This window comes from Triturus cristatus, chromosome 3_2 (genome assembly GCF_964204655.1).
Source record: "Triturus cristatus chromosome 3_2, aTriCri1.1, whole genome shotgun sequence".
NCBI lineage: Eukaryota > Metazoa > Chordata > Amphibia > Caudata > Salamandridae > Triturus > Triturus cristatus.
The window spans coordinates 1,197,564,632-1,197,579,464 of NC_140584.1; the positions used below are offsets into that span (position 1 = coordinate 1,197,564,632).

The window sequence follows — 14,833 nt, forward strand, 5'->3', positions numbered from 1 at the left end:
CTCCGTTTTCTGTTTCATCTATGGATTGTTATGTTCACTGCCGTCTACTCAGGGGTAGTTTGAATGGGGGATCTTTAGACTGGGAGATTTCCTGATGGATTTGGGCCATCAGTGTAGGTCCTTAGGGCGGAAGGACTTTGTTGCCAGCATAGTCACAACCAGCAGTGACACGCTTGAAAGTGATCAGACTGAAAAGCCCAACCCTATCAAATTTTTTACTGGAAAAACAATGCTTGTAAGAAAAAACCCTCACTCACCAGGGTTCCCAGGACCGTCAATCCCACTCCCCGAGACCACTCCCTACGCAAGCTCAAAGAGCAAACCAATGAAACACTCGGCATGCCAAATGAAATGTGCACACCTGCTTGGTGTTAGTTCCACATGTGTAGGAACACTTGATAGCGGTGCCCCATAGGTCTAAAGATGGACACTTTCAATATATAGGAGGATAAGCCCTTTTATCACCTCTTCTCCCTTTTTTGTTTATAATACACTTGAATATAAGCCATACAGACAACATATTATGATACATCAGTTCGCATGTCTGCTACCATGAGTGACTCTCCAAGTGCCCTGCCGGTGACCTGAAACATCCTCGAGGGTTACAAAAAATGTGTACAACTGATTTTGCGGGTTCCATGCCACATGTTCCCCTTGATATCTTTCTATACTATAGAATTAGAGGCTCCCGTTGAACCCACATGCCAGACTTCCCTGCGGAGCCAGCAACATGCCAGGCACTTTTGATCACCCCTACCGTGAAGCAGCTCATTTCCAGGCTATTCTGCACCTCATTGGAAGTTACTCCATTATCTGTCCATACAGCATGCACCAAATGGGAGGGGGAGATTGAATTGGAAATCCTGGAGAAGATGTGGGCCTTCAGCTGTGACCATATGGCTTAGGGCCATCCAGCAGTAGGCTCTGCATAATACATTACAAGTTTTTACAGGGGGCCTACCACACACCGCTGTCACTCCACAAATTTGGCCTCAGCGAAACATCTAACTGTGCCAGGTTTGGACACATGAACGCAAATTTCCTACATCTGGCATATTTGTGTGCCTCAGTCCATCGGTTTTAGGCAGAGGTTCTCATGGCACTGCCTAACATGATTGACTATGAGATGCCCAGAGACCCAAGAGCTGCAGTGCTAGGCTGGGTGTTGGAGATTCCCGAGGCCCACCGACGACACACTGCTCTAAGCGCTTTTACTGGCAAAGAGACTGGTGGCATGTAGTTTGAGGTGATGAGGGTCACCTAAATACAAGGACTGGCTGGCATCTTTAGTCTTTTCTAATGAGGAATTTGACCTATACACCACACTGCTTTCCCTAACGTCCAGACCTCAAGCTATATAGACCTTCACATATTTTTTTAACATACCCATACAAGCTGATCACTCGGACAAATGTTAGGATGAGCAATGGCTGACACAGTGGGTGGACAATGCCACACTGCTTTTTATTAAGGACGCTGGTGGGACTAGACATTCTGATTATGGTCCCTGATAAGTAATCGCTGTAACCAATGTCTTATCTTGTTTCTCTTGTATGCTCTAAACCAAAAATAAATACATAAAAAGTACACTGCTGTAAATCGCCCCTTTCTATTTATCTCTTTATATTCCCACCACACAGCTACATCCAGTGGGATCACCATCCTAGAGTGCCTCTTTTTCTCTCTTTGTATTCCCATCACACAGCTCTATCAAGTGGGCTCAGTGTCTCTTTCTTTTTCTCTTGTTGTATTCCCACCACACATCTTCATCAGGGATCACCTATAGGGCCTCTTTTTCTGTCTTTGTAATCCCACCACACAGCTCCATCTGGTGGGATCATCTAGAGGGTCTCTTGCTTTTTCTGTCTTTGTAATCCCACCACACAGCTCCATCTGGTGGGATCATCTGGAGAGTCTCTTTCTTTTTCTCTTGTTGTATTACCACCACACAGCTCCATCCGGTGAGATCACCTAGAGTGTCTCTATTTTTTCCTCTCTTTGTATTCCCACCACACAGGTCCATCCGGTGGGGTCCTCTAGAGTCTTGTTCTTTCTCTCTTTTTATTCCCTCCACACAACCAGCTCTATCCAGTGGGAACACCTAGAGTGTCTTGTTCTTTTTCTTCCTTTTTATTCCCAACACACAGCCTGCTCCATGTGGTGAGATCACCCAGAGCATCTCATTCTTTTTCTCTCTTTATATTCCCAACACACAGCTCTAGCGGTGGGATTACCTAGAGTGTCTCTTTTTCTCACCTTGTATTCCCACCACACAGCTTCATCCGGTGAGATCACCTAGAGTGTCTCTTTTTCTCTCTTTATATTCCCACCACTCAGCTCCATGCGGTGAGATAACTTAAAGTGTTCTCTCTCTTTTACTCTCTTTATATTCCTACCACACAGCTCCATCCGGTGAGATCACCTAGAGTGTCTCTTTCTCTCTCTTTGTAGTCTTACTACACGACCATCTGGTGGGATCGCCTCGATTGTCTCTTTCTTTTTCTCTATATGTATTCCCACCACTAAGCTCCATCGGGTGAGATCACCTAGAGTGTCTCTTTCTTTTTCTCTCTAGTGATATTACCACTGCACAAATACAAATGGTTGTGCTGCCACTCCAAGAGCACAAACATCAAAGCCTCTCACAAAGCACATAGCAAAAACATTCAGTAAATGTAAACACACTACCCCATCCATATGTAACACCGCGTTGAAGCCATTTAATTTGTAATTGGTGCCTCTCAAGATCAACCACCTCAAGCCGATCAAGGACAACTGTGCACTCACTTGGCCAACATAGAATGAAGAACTTCAGCATGCAGATCAACATAGAGAAATCGCTACAAGGAACGCTGACAGATTCAATCATATCCTCTCCAGATGAACCAATACCAACTAATACATTGTTCACCAAACCATTGTGCTGATCTGCAAGATTCCTGGAATTGTAAAGAAAGCCAAGATTCAAAAAAATGCTATGGGACCACACATGTGGCTGATGCACAACATAAATGACCCCCAAGCACACATTTCCAAAATAATGCCCAGCAAGAATACATTTTTGGCAGTTTCCTGTGTGACAAAATAGTACATATACCCTATTGCTATTTCAAAACAAAGCAAACAGAGACTTCAGTCAATTACGCTCATGAGAATGACTGACGATACCTACCTCAACCCAGTAGACGGCAACAGCAACCTCCTGCTGTACACTTTGGATACATCAGCTTGGGAAAGGGTGTTCACTCAAGACTATTTCTCTCCCTCAAGATCAGCTGTACTTGCTTGGCAAAAAACTGTAACCTCCTGTAATGCACAAAATTCCCTGATCAGCATCTACAGTAAATGAAAGATAAGAGTCAGGAAAATGGACAATCTTTGGGGCTTAAACCAGAGCCAAGAAGCTCACAACAACCATAAGCAGTCAACATTCCAGCTTGGATACATTCTTTGCCTCACCAGCCTCTGCCCTTGTAATCTTAGAACGTTCTCACGCCCACCCAATTCCAACCTTATGCTCCAGGTCTCATTGATTCTTCCCCTCTCCTGATGACTCTATGCTGTTCTCCTAAAGGCCTTACTGGGCACGTTCCTCAATGCAAAATCTCCCAGAACATTCATGACCTCATCCTAAACAATGGCTCCCTCTGCTTAGCTACCACCAAGACTTGCTTGGCTCAACATCTTCAGCACTTGCTATTCTATAGCACTGCAGCATAGTCAACCTCCGTCTTACAAACTAGAACTTCTGAAGAAAAGCAGAGATCATATGAGAGGAAACTGCATTGCTTTGTCCATCTCAATTTACTCTCTTTTTAAGCACCTCAAAGCCTACCCTCCAACTCATTCACGACCTTTCAATCTAGGCAGTCAAAATCTCAATCTATTATGTTATCTGTGAAAAAGGGAAAGCACCGCCCTATGCAGTCTCACTGATCTTGCGCCACACATTCTGACCGAGCCTATATGTGGTTTCTATAAGAACAAATTAACAGATGTTCCACCCAAATGTACACAAGAGCACTACTGGGACCAATTCACGAGGACGGCAATATTCTTGGCATGCTGCTCTCCTTGAAACCCGAGCTTCAGCTCCTAGAGGTCCAACAGGTATGCTGGGGTGACCTTCATCTAACCAAATTCAACAGCGAATATGAGCAAGACAGTAGACATAAGAAAGAATACTATTGACATAGACTGAACATATTACCTGAAGAAAATACAGTCTGAAGCACTGACCCTACAGCACCTTGAAATTCAAGATCTTCTACAAACTCCTCTTGCCTGGACTTCATACATCCCAAGGCTCTACGTAGGTAAGCTCCCAAATTCACAGGGAAACTGTTCCCCAGGTAGAACAAACTATGATATCCTGACAGCCTCCTCCATTTGAAAAGTCAAGGTAGCTAAAAACATACCTACTGTCTCATCTGACAGCCTGCTGTGCCGACTCCACAGGATACAAAGGTGTCAGAGCAAAGAAAGAACCCCTTAATGCCCACCTTTCAAAATCAGCAATTCAACCAAAGAACTGTTCCTTATCTATAAGGATAGGGTGGTCCCAATGTTATTATTTAGCATGGCAATTCCCTTATCAGACTTTGCAACACTATCATCCTTTATCATTACCACAGATACTTGAAGGGCCCATAACACTGCATGCACCAGGGAGATGTGCCCTCCCATCTATTGCTAGCCCTCTCTACTGGCGTGCACCCATCTCCCAATATGACATAAGTAATAGATTGCCATCCATCCATCAAAAAATCCTCTCCTCCTTGCAACATCAGTATCGGCTAAGCCATGAGCCTTGGCCTCACACCTATCATCAACAGTCAACTAATCATCTCCTTAAAAACACACCTCAGGCCCTCCAACAATCCTCTCTCCCTGCCAAAAGAGATCCTTTACACACCCTGACAGTCTAACTGCAGACCCACTGCTGGTCGTCCTTGTGCTATTAAGGGGCTTGAAATTATTTTTGTCTGCCAACTTCCCTCGTACGTTGAGTCAAATAGTTCTGAAGTGGCTTCCAGCTAGGATTCAAACCCCACCAAGGCACTGACCACTTTGCTAAATGTCTGGAAAGAACTAGTCAATTTCCAGGGCGAAGGCAATACCTGTGAACTTATCGAATGATGATACTTATAGAAAGAGTGTTTATGTAGGTCTGTATCGGTGGTAAAGCATTGCCATCATTCCCTCCCTGCAACATTGTGCCCATAAAGTCACTCTGGGTCCAGTCCTCTTAAAAACAGCATACATCAAATGCGGTGTACTATACCTGCTACGTCAGTTCCCCAACATCACTGAACGTTTGTTTGGATAACCTAGCTTGCATCTTGGACTTCTAAAAGGTTGGATATCACATGTTTGCAGACACACAATTACAACTCAAGCTTAAAGATGAACTTGCCATCTTCTAAGCGTGTCTCACTGATTTCATAGGCTCACCAATGGATGTATTATAATTAACCTTCCCTCAACATTAAGAAAACTGAAATTCTACTCCTGGATCCTGCCACAGTAGCCCTGCTCTTTACCTTTGCATAATGAACTAGAAACTCCTCGAACACCTGATGACCAAGAAAACAACTTAGGAGCGCTGTTTGATAGCGAATTATCGTTAACTACCCAACCAAATGTGCCCCCCCCCCCCGAAGCAGCATTGTCTTCCTCAACAACTCACCAGGTTCTACTGCTGCTCCACTTGAATCAAAAAATTACCTTTATTTTCACCATGGTCACAACGTTATGCTTGGATTACTGCAGCAGCTTTTAAACTGGTGTCTCCAACTTGGTTCTCTCAAAATTCGAGAGGGTTCAAATCCTACGCAGCTTGGCGCAATGTAAAGAACACATCAGCACTAAAGTAGTCCACTGACTCCCAGAAAAAAAAATCTGAGTGATAATTGAAACATATTAGCCTCTCCTCAAGGCGCTCCACTTGCAAGACTCTTTGTGCTTTATTACACACACCACAGATTCACAAACCAGTAGCTATCAACTAACCCATTTTGATACAAGAAATATGGTGGCTGATCATCGTCAATCAGTGCTCCTCATTGCGAACTTCCCTTCCTCTTCAGGTGATAGTGACAAATGTCTTTTTCAAATTCAGGGTCCATAAAGAAACCCGCTCTACCCTAGCAGTTGGTAAATCATTTTGTGACAACCTTCTTCATCTAGAACCCCAAGTCCTGTACAGTGAGATGCCAAATACTCGTCTTCACCCAAGTTCTCAGGATTCTTTCTCATGTCAAAGCTTTGTCACTGTGTTGGGAACCTATTCAATGCAGTTACCGCAATGTACTGCCCATCCCAGCTGCATAAACAATTGCTTCACCTCACTTATGTTCTTACAAACATGCGAAACTGCAACTCACCATGCCTCTTACTTAATGCCCACAACTTAAAGCGCTTTCAGTTGAAGAGTTGTGTGTATTAGAGATAACAGGACCCCTTTGGTCCCTGTAGGACTCCACAGAACTGTGACATAAGTGATTGGGTACAGTTAAAAAACTTAACGACGTAGTAGGTTCAGTTAACGGTTACACTCTGAAGAATAAAGACATGTAATGACGTGCTCCGTGTGAGGCGTGATCCTTTACATGTTTCCAGGCTGGGGAGGATGCTACAGCTGGAAACAAGATAGGGCATTACGTCAACCCCGCAATCCGAAGAACCGAGTCTGCTCTCCCAGAGAGTTTGCCATGGTCCAGAAAACTGCTCATGCGCGCCACTTATGTTTGAGTCGAAGTCGGACGGTTGGTGTATGTGGAGTTGAAGCGTCACTCCAGCCAGTGCAAGTCCTCTTGAGAAAGTGAAGGCCAAACAGAAAGTTTGTTTGCCGTCAGCTAGAAATTTGCTGGTAAAGTCGAGACAAGCGATCCTGCACCACAGCCTAACACAGAGCCACCATTCATAAAGTATGACAACGCTAAAGGCAGCGACAAGCAGGTATAGAGAAGCTCCAAAAACAGTGATCGCCGAGTGCAAGGAAGTGCTAAAAGCGGAATCATTTCTGATACAAAGAAACACTAAAGGCAGTGACAACCCGGTATGGAAAGTGCAACGAGTGGCGACAGTCAGGTGAAAGAAGCGCTGTAAGTAGAAGCAGAGAAACATTAGGATGAAGCAATAGCCAGCTATATAGAGAATACAATTACGCTTATCTGAACCAGAGTACAGACAGCCATCTGACCTAAGCACCAGACGCAGAAACCCAAGCAGAAGCACTGGGTTTCTTACGAGGCTGTGAATCCCGTCAGACCGACTGAAAGGCTGTGGGCGGTGGTTGGAATAGTAAAGCTTTTTCAATGGCTGCTGAAAAGAGCACCAAATATGACACTGCCTTCTTAAAATCACTGCCTCTCTTCGAAACCGTGAAAAAGCTAAATATTGGCGACCAATGGCCTGCCTGGATTTAATCCTTTGATGATTCAATTGATGCGCTTGAAGAAGCAAATGACAGAAGGATCATTAAATAGCTAAAGAATTTTGGTGGGTGAAGGAGTAAAGTAAGTGGTAAAGAAAATACCCCAAGGTGATGAAGTGATGTACTGTAAAATCAAAGCGGCGTTAAACACCAAGTTCAATCCAATGCCAAATGTCAACTATGAAAGGTACATTTTCAACCAAGAAAGGCTGAAAGCTGGTGAACCGATGGACACGTTCATAGAAAAACTTGATTTACTCATCAAGCACTGCAAGTTTCACAGTTCCAATGAGGAAGAGGCCATGCGTTTCAAGAGCAAGATGGTTGTCTCTCAGATTTCTTCAGACTACAAATGCTGAATAAAGAGGCACTCAGCTTGGAGCGAGTACTCATGGCTGCTAGAGCGGAAGAGAGCCGACAGACAAGCTGCTAACATGGAGGCCGGAACGGCCTAAAATGAAACTGTGCTGAGTGTGAAAAGTAAGCCTAAACACAAAGTTGAAGGCCACAAAGTAATGCCTCTAAAGAAAAAGTTCTCTTTTCAATGTGGATCTTTCTTTCCACATGAAGATAGATATCCCGCCATTGAGCAAATATGCAAAGGCTGCGGGAAAGAGAACCATTTTGTAACTGCTTGCAAAGCGAGTGAAAGAGTAAGTGTTTCACGTTGAAAAACAAAATGAATGTCAGAAAGTTCCAGAGACGTTCCAACCATGCCCACAAGGCTAAGTGGCAACACCAGTAGAGGTAAGTAGAAACTGAACGATGTCATTTGTCATCAAATTCCTCTTCTAAAAGTTTGTCATTGTCAAGCAACAGTGAGGAAGATGGGTGTGCGATGTCATTGTCGACCAGTCTACAAAGTGCGCATGTAAGATTAGCTTCTCGCAAGGAACAATGCTGGTCGAAACAAAATCGACAGGTGAAAGTGCAAAATTCATGCTAAGAGTTGGATAAGAAAGAGTTTATTTAGAATTGGAGATTTATATAACGAAAGTGGTACATTTGCTACATTTACAGAATTAGTAGTTAAATATCAATTGCCTCAACATTCCTTTTTTAAATATCTCCAAGTTAGAAATTTCTGTTTAAAAAAAACAAAACAATTTGTGCCCTTGTCTAACAATTTAGTGGAGGGGATTTGGAGGAGATTAAGGATTGGATCACTTTATTTGATTTTGATGCAGGTCAGAGAGGACGATATGAAAAAATATAATACTTATTGGCAAAATCAGCTTGGAGTGCCGGAATTGGATATTCAGGATACTTTATCCATTTCTAAAGAGATATGTTTAGCCGCAAACTTGAAAGCTCAAGTTTATAAAACAGTTTTTCGATTATATTATACTCCTAAACGGATGGCAAGTTGGGGTAGTAAATATGATGGGAAATGTTTTAGATGCGGGGATTCCGATGCTGATATGCTGCATATATTTTTCCAATGTAATAAATTATCACCTTTCTTGACCAATATTGAAAAATTTATGTCAGCGGTACTACATTATCCATTTAGGATATCTTCTGTGTTGTTGTTATTGGGAGTGGAACCAAAATTAAATGGTTTCCCTGTCCTAAATGAGCATAAATATTTCATTTTTTTAGCTATGACTGTGGTCCGTTTATGTATTGCAACTGATTGGTTTTCCCCTGACACTCCGAAATTTGAATTGTGGAGAAACAAATTTTACAGTATCTATGAGTTAGAATGGAGTTTATATGCATTGAAGGGGGTTAGAAAAAAACGTATTGGATTATTAACTTGGGGTGTTTTGTCAGACTACCTTGCATCATGAAACATTGTATGGTATTTGTTATTAATGTATTAATATGTCTCAAATCTAAATTGTCAGAGGTTGATTATAATATTTTTGTATAATATCCAGTCACGTCATGTATATAAATTGTATTGTCGCCAGAATTACTGTGGAAATAAAGAAATACAAAAAAAAAAAAGAAAGTGCGAAATTCATTTGGACACTGTCCCAAAATCAAACTGAAGGGTAATGGGTGCTCTGTACCTTTTATCATAGACAGTGGTGCCTCAATAAACATAATGCCAGTGGAAAAGTACGATGAACTGTCTCCAGTGCCATGTTTTCCCAGTCAAAAACCAAAGTGTGTATGTGGGCTGCTTCAACGCCACTGCATCAACGCCACTGCAAAGTCAAGGATCATTTATAGCATCTGGGAAGAATAAAAAGACAGAAGTACAAGCACCAATTCATGTCCTGCAAGGCACTTCATTGAGTGCATGTTTACTTAGTTTCAGCACTGCAGCTGACATGGGGCTGATTTCTGTAAACTACAACATCAATGCCATTCATGACATAGTGAATCGTCCTTGTTTCATGGACTAGACATACTTAAAACAATGAAAGTGCGACTTTACATAAATGAGGACATCTGTCCTGTTGCTTAATAACATCAAACTGCGTTTCATTTACAAGAGACTGTTGAGAAGGAACTTGAGACACTATTAAAGCATGACATCATTGAGCGATCCACTTTTCCGACGCCATGGGTATCACCCATAGTGGTAGTGTCGAAGGATAGTGGAGGAGTTGCCCGCACCTGCGCTGATATGCGCCAGGCTAACAAGGCGACTGGAAGAGAATACATCCGTGTCTGCACATTGCTGACATGATTTTGCAGCTGAATGGAGCTAAAGTCTTTTCCGCCTTGATTTGAACAAATGGTATCACCAACTCAAACTGAAAGAAAACTGCAGGCACCTTTTCGACTTATCTTGGTTTATTTGGATATAAAAGACTACGTTTCGGAGTGTCATCAGCTGCGTAACTCTTTTAGGATGTCATTCGTCCCATAATACAGCCAGTCACAAATGCTTTCAATTACAGTGATGACATATTGGTTTTTGGGGCCACATGAAAGGAACACGACATAGCTCTTACAAAAGTGCGTAATATACTTGCTGATGCATGTTTCACTTTAAATGCAGCAAAGTGTGAGTTTCATTAAACAAAACTCAAGTTCTTTGGTCATATCCTTTCTGATGGGGGAATGACTTGAGATCCAAATAAAGTACAAGCTTTGCCATCCACTTTTTCCCCACAAGATGTAAATATACTGCGATCCTTCCATGGTATAGCCAGTTACTGTTCAAGGTATATACATGACTTTGCCACTGTGAGTGGCCCATTGAGAGACTTCACAAAACAAAATGTCCCATTTTGCTGGTCACAGGAATGTGAACAAAGATTCAAGAAAATCAAACATGTCATTGAGAATGCCACTAAAATGGCATACTTTGATGATGATCCGAAATTACAAACTGAGATTTCTGTTGAGTCCAGCCCAGTGGTGTAAGGTGCCACACTTGCCCAGCAGAATGGCTATCCTAAAGCCCCGTGATACATTGTGGCTTATGCTATCAGGAGTTTGACACCGACTGAAAGAAATTTTCGCTGTGGTGTCGGCTCATGAGCATTTTCATGTGCTCCTGTATGGAAAGCACTTCACGGTTGTCACCGACCACCAAGCATTACTCGCCATTTTCGGCAATACCAAAGCTATGATGCCCCCTCGCATTGAGAGGTGAGGGTTGTGATTGCAGAAGTTTGAATATACGATTGTGCATCGTCCCAGAAAAGATCAAAACCCTGCTGACTACTTCTCATGTGTACCAATACCATGCGGCTGATGCTTCCGCTAATCCAGTACCCCATGCTTCCATATCAGTAGAACAAATCATTGCTGCCACAAGTACTGACAGAGATTTGCTTATACTCAAAGACATTATTACACATCAATCGTGGCGAAAACATACTCAACGTCCTCATGATGACCTTAAACACCAGAAATTCAAAAATGTCCAAGAAGAACTTTCTGTTACCCTCACAAGGCATTATCTCATGAGGGTCGAGAATGGTCATACTTGAGAGTCTGAGACAACAAGTCATTGAACTGGCACATGAGGGACATCGTGGACTTGTTACTAAACGAGCCCTACGGGACCAAATGTGGTTCCCTCGTCTTGATGAAAGAGTTGGGAAGGAATTAAGGGCATGTCAATTGTGCAACTGCTGGTCATCCAAACAACCCTGCATGCATTAAACAGGTCTGATCTTCCAAAGCATGCACTAGAGAAGACTGCCATTGAGTTCTTTGGACCCCTTGACAATGGACATCATCTACTAGTAATTGTTGATGAATACTCCTGTTTTCCCTTTGCGGAAGATCTGTCGTCAACTACTCAGGACAAAGTCATTGCGATTTTAGATAAGTATTTTTGCAACACATAGTATTCCTTTGATTTTAAATTCTGACAGTGGTCCGCCTTTCACAGTAGAGAATTAAAAGATTTTCTCACTCACCTAAATGTCAAGCATCAGAAAAGTACACCTCTTTGGCCCCAGGTGAATGGTGCTGTCAAGCGATTTATGATCACCCTCAAGAGGACCGTTCAGCGTGCTGCGCTGGAAAGGCTTGAACTTAAATCAGTTCTTCACTGTACTCTTCTTGCATACAGGTCTACTTCCCATTCTTTCACCGGTGAAAACTCTACCACCTTAATGTTTGTAAGAGCCATGGGAACCAAACTACTACAGTGGAACACTGACAGATATATTGATATTGATAAACTTCCCACTAACGATTGGTCTCATAAATGCAAAATGATGACCTATGTGGATAAAAGATACGGTGCTCAAAGAGAAGACTAAGTCATTGTCAGGCAGAAACTGAAACGGAAGTCTGATGCTCCTTTTGACACTGACCCACTGAGGGTTGTGACTAGTAAAGGACACATTGTGACTGCTCATTGTCCTGGAAAGTCCATCACAAGTGATTCTTCTTCTAATTTCAAACACTTGCCTCGAGGTTTGTTGACTGTAGACATCCAGAGTGAGACCAGGGCTCGAAAAATCCACTTGCCCACTCGCATTTGCGAGCCGGATTTAATTAAGGCGAGCTATTTTTAGGTCCTACTCGCCCTTTCTGGGGAGTTGGAAGACAAACTGACTTTTGGCCTCTGTCCCTGAAACCAGAGAAAATGTGACAAGACAGCAAGATTTAAAGGAATCTTTATTGCTCACAAAGGCAATGAGCAATAAAAATGCCTTTAAATCTAGTTAACTTGTCACATTTGCTGGCTTTCATAAACAGAGGTCAAGTGCATTACAGTTAGGTCGAGAAGATTTTTTAAGTTACTAAATCTGCAGGTCTAGTAACAAATTGAGCCCTGGAGACCTTTCTATCTGGGAGTCAGGAGAGCCCAAAGACTGCACCCATGTCTGAGTCACTGGTGGCTGCCGCGGATGCTTATATATTATATATCCCCAAACCTATTTATTTTCTTTTGTACTTTTTATTTAACAAGGATGGAGATGTAGTGTCATGTGTGTAAGAGTTAGCGGGAATACTCTGGTCTCTGACAGACTCCAAAGTATTGTGATGCAAGTTATTGGGCGTGGGTAAGAAACTTTATGACGTAGAATGTTTAGTCAACGGTTACACTTTGAAGAATAAAGACGTGTAATACTAAGCTCCGTGTGTGGTGCGATCATCACCCGGGCTGGAAAGGTTGCTACATCAGTCACCATAGGGCCTGGTTAGGAGCACTTTATAAAATCACAAATAAAATCCTGACAATGTCACACCTGTTGGGGAAACACACAGCAACTATGTACTCTGAAGCTGTGCAACAGTGGTATCATAGTTAACGAAGTACTATTCTAAATGTAATTCAACAGCTTAACACGTGTAAATAGGAGCATCCCTTTTGCACCTCTCCTACTTTCAATCTTCCAATGAAGTCCAATGATGCAAAATTTTAATAAAAAAGCTGCACGCTCAGCTCACCGCCCCACTGCCTAGAGACCACATGACTGCCGCTGTCGGATGCCAGCAGAGGTGCCTGGAGACAAGTAGCCACCAACTGTCAGATGCCTGTCCGTTGCCTGGGGACCACAAGACTGCAGCTGTCCGATGCCCTCCACGTTGCATGGAGACCACACGACTGCAGCTGTCAGATGCCTGCCCGTTGCCTGGAGACCACAAGACTGCAGCTGTCAGATGCCTGCCCGTTGCCTGGAGACCACAAGACAGCAGCTGTCAGATGCTAGCCTAGGTACCTGGAGACAACAAGACTGCAGCTGTCAGATGCCCTACCAGTTTCCTGGAGACCACAAGACTGCAGCTGTCAGATGCCCTCGCCGTTGCCTGGAGACCACAAGACTGCAGCTGTCAGATGCTAGCCTAGGTACCTGGAGACAACAAGACTGCAGCTGTCAGATGCCCTACCAGTTTCCTGGAGACCACAAGACTGCAGCTGTCAGATGCCCTCGCCGTTGCCTGGAGACCACAAGACTGCAGCTGTCAGATGCTAGCCTAGGTACCTGGAGACAACAAGACTGCAGCTGTCAGATGCCCTACCAGTTTCCTGGAGACCACAAGACTGCAGCTGTCAGATGCCCTCGCCGTTGCCTGGAGACCACAAGACTGCAGCTGTCAGATGCCCTCGCCGTTGCCTGGAGACCACAAGACTGCAGCTGTCAGATGCCCTCGCCGTTGCCTGGAGACCACAAGACTACAGCTGTCAGATGCCCTCCCCGTTGCCTGGAGACCACAAGACAGCAGATGGCTGCCCCTCCAGTGACAGCAGCTAGAGTCCCCAAAGATGGCGATTTTCAACCTATCACCCCCTTATCTCCCACCCTAAGATGGGCAAGCAACATGTACAACAAAACTCCCCCCTCGAGGATGGCCCTAACACATCCAACAGGAGACCTCCCACTCCAATACGGTTACTCACAATAACACCCAAAGTGCTTCCTCCCGACCCAAAATGGCCGCCATGTACCGGTCACACAGAGAAGCGTTTGGACAGTCCAGCTCACCCTGTGAGGCAACCACCAGCACCAGGGCAGGTGATCCTCTCGATGCCCCCGGTCTCCGCCTCCTCGCCCTAACTCCCCCTCCTGACTCTTTACCACGGTGGCCTACCCTCTTAGGTCTGTCTCCACTCAGTGTCCGGCAGCAGAGAGAAAAGAAACTAAGTCAGTGCGTCATCACTGGGCGCCGCAGCTCCTTAAAGATAAAAGACAGAAAGAGGACTTAAACGTCAGTCTGCAATAACGCCTGGTCAGGTCCGCCTCTAGTTAGTGGCAGCCATGAGAGAGAGAGGGTGGTGCACCAGAGCGTCATCGCTGAGCGCTGCACTGCCACAAAGAGGAGAAACAAACAGAGGACTAAACGTCAGTCTGCAATAACAGTGACTGTGCTGGCCGGCGACTTCTTAGATTGGATTACTCTCGTAAGTCACTTTACATCTAATTAAATGCGAAGTGTCGCTCTGACTAGTGGACAAAGAGTTCGAATGCAAAAACTTACAAACAAAGTAAAGTTGTATTTTACGTCCTAAAGGATGTACCAACT

At 43.9% G+C, this 14,833-nt stretch overlaps 2 protein-coding genes across 20 annotated transcripts in view; one reads left to right on the forward strand and one right to left on the reverse strand.

Moving 5' to 3' along the window:
- STK16 (serine/threonine kinase 16) overlaps nt 1-14,556 on the reverse strand; it is a 142,158-nt gene extending 127,602 nt beyond the window's left edge. For 3 of the 19 annotated variants that reach the window (XR_014980108.1, XR_014980106.1, XM_085650136.1), the window contains exons 1-2: nt 14,402-14,556; nt 3,173-3,306 (exon numbers count right to left, since the gene is read on the reverse strand). The gene's annotated coding sequence lies outside the window, so the exon portion shown is untranslated. Of the gene's footprint in view, nt 1-3,172; nt 3,337-9,456; nt 9,623-11,772; nt 11,792-13,567; nt 13,587-14,210 lie in introns of those variants that run through there. The other 16 variants (XR_014980110.1, XM_085650138.1, XR_014980107.1 and 13 more) reach the window with 14 other exon arrangements.
- A 28-nt stretch (nt 14,557-14,584) lies between these two features.
- Nucleotides 14,585-14,833, forward strand: part of LOC146859432 (beta-galactosidase-like) — a 356,754-nt gene continuing 356,505 nt past the window's right edge. Inside the window, exon 1 of the mRNA XM_085650133.1 lies at nt 14,585-14,711. The gene's annotated coding sequence lies outside the window, so the exon portion shown is untranslated. The remainder of the gene's footprint in view (nt 14,712-14,833) is intronic.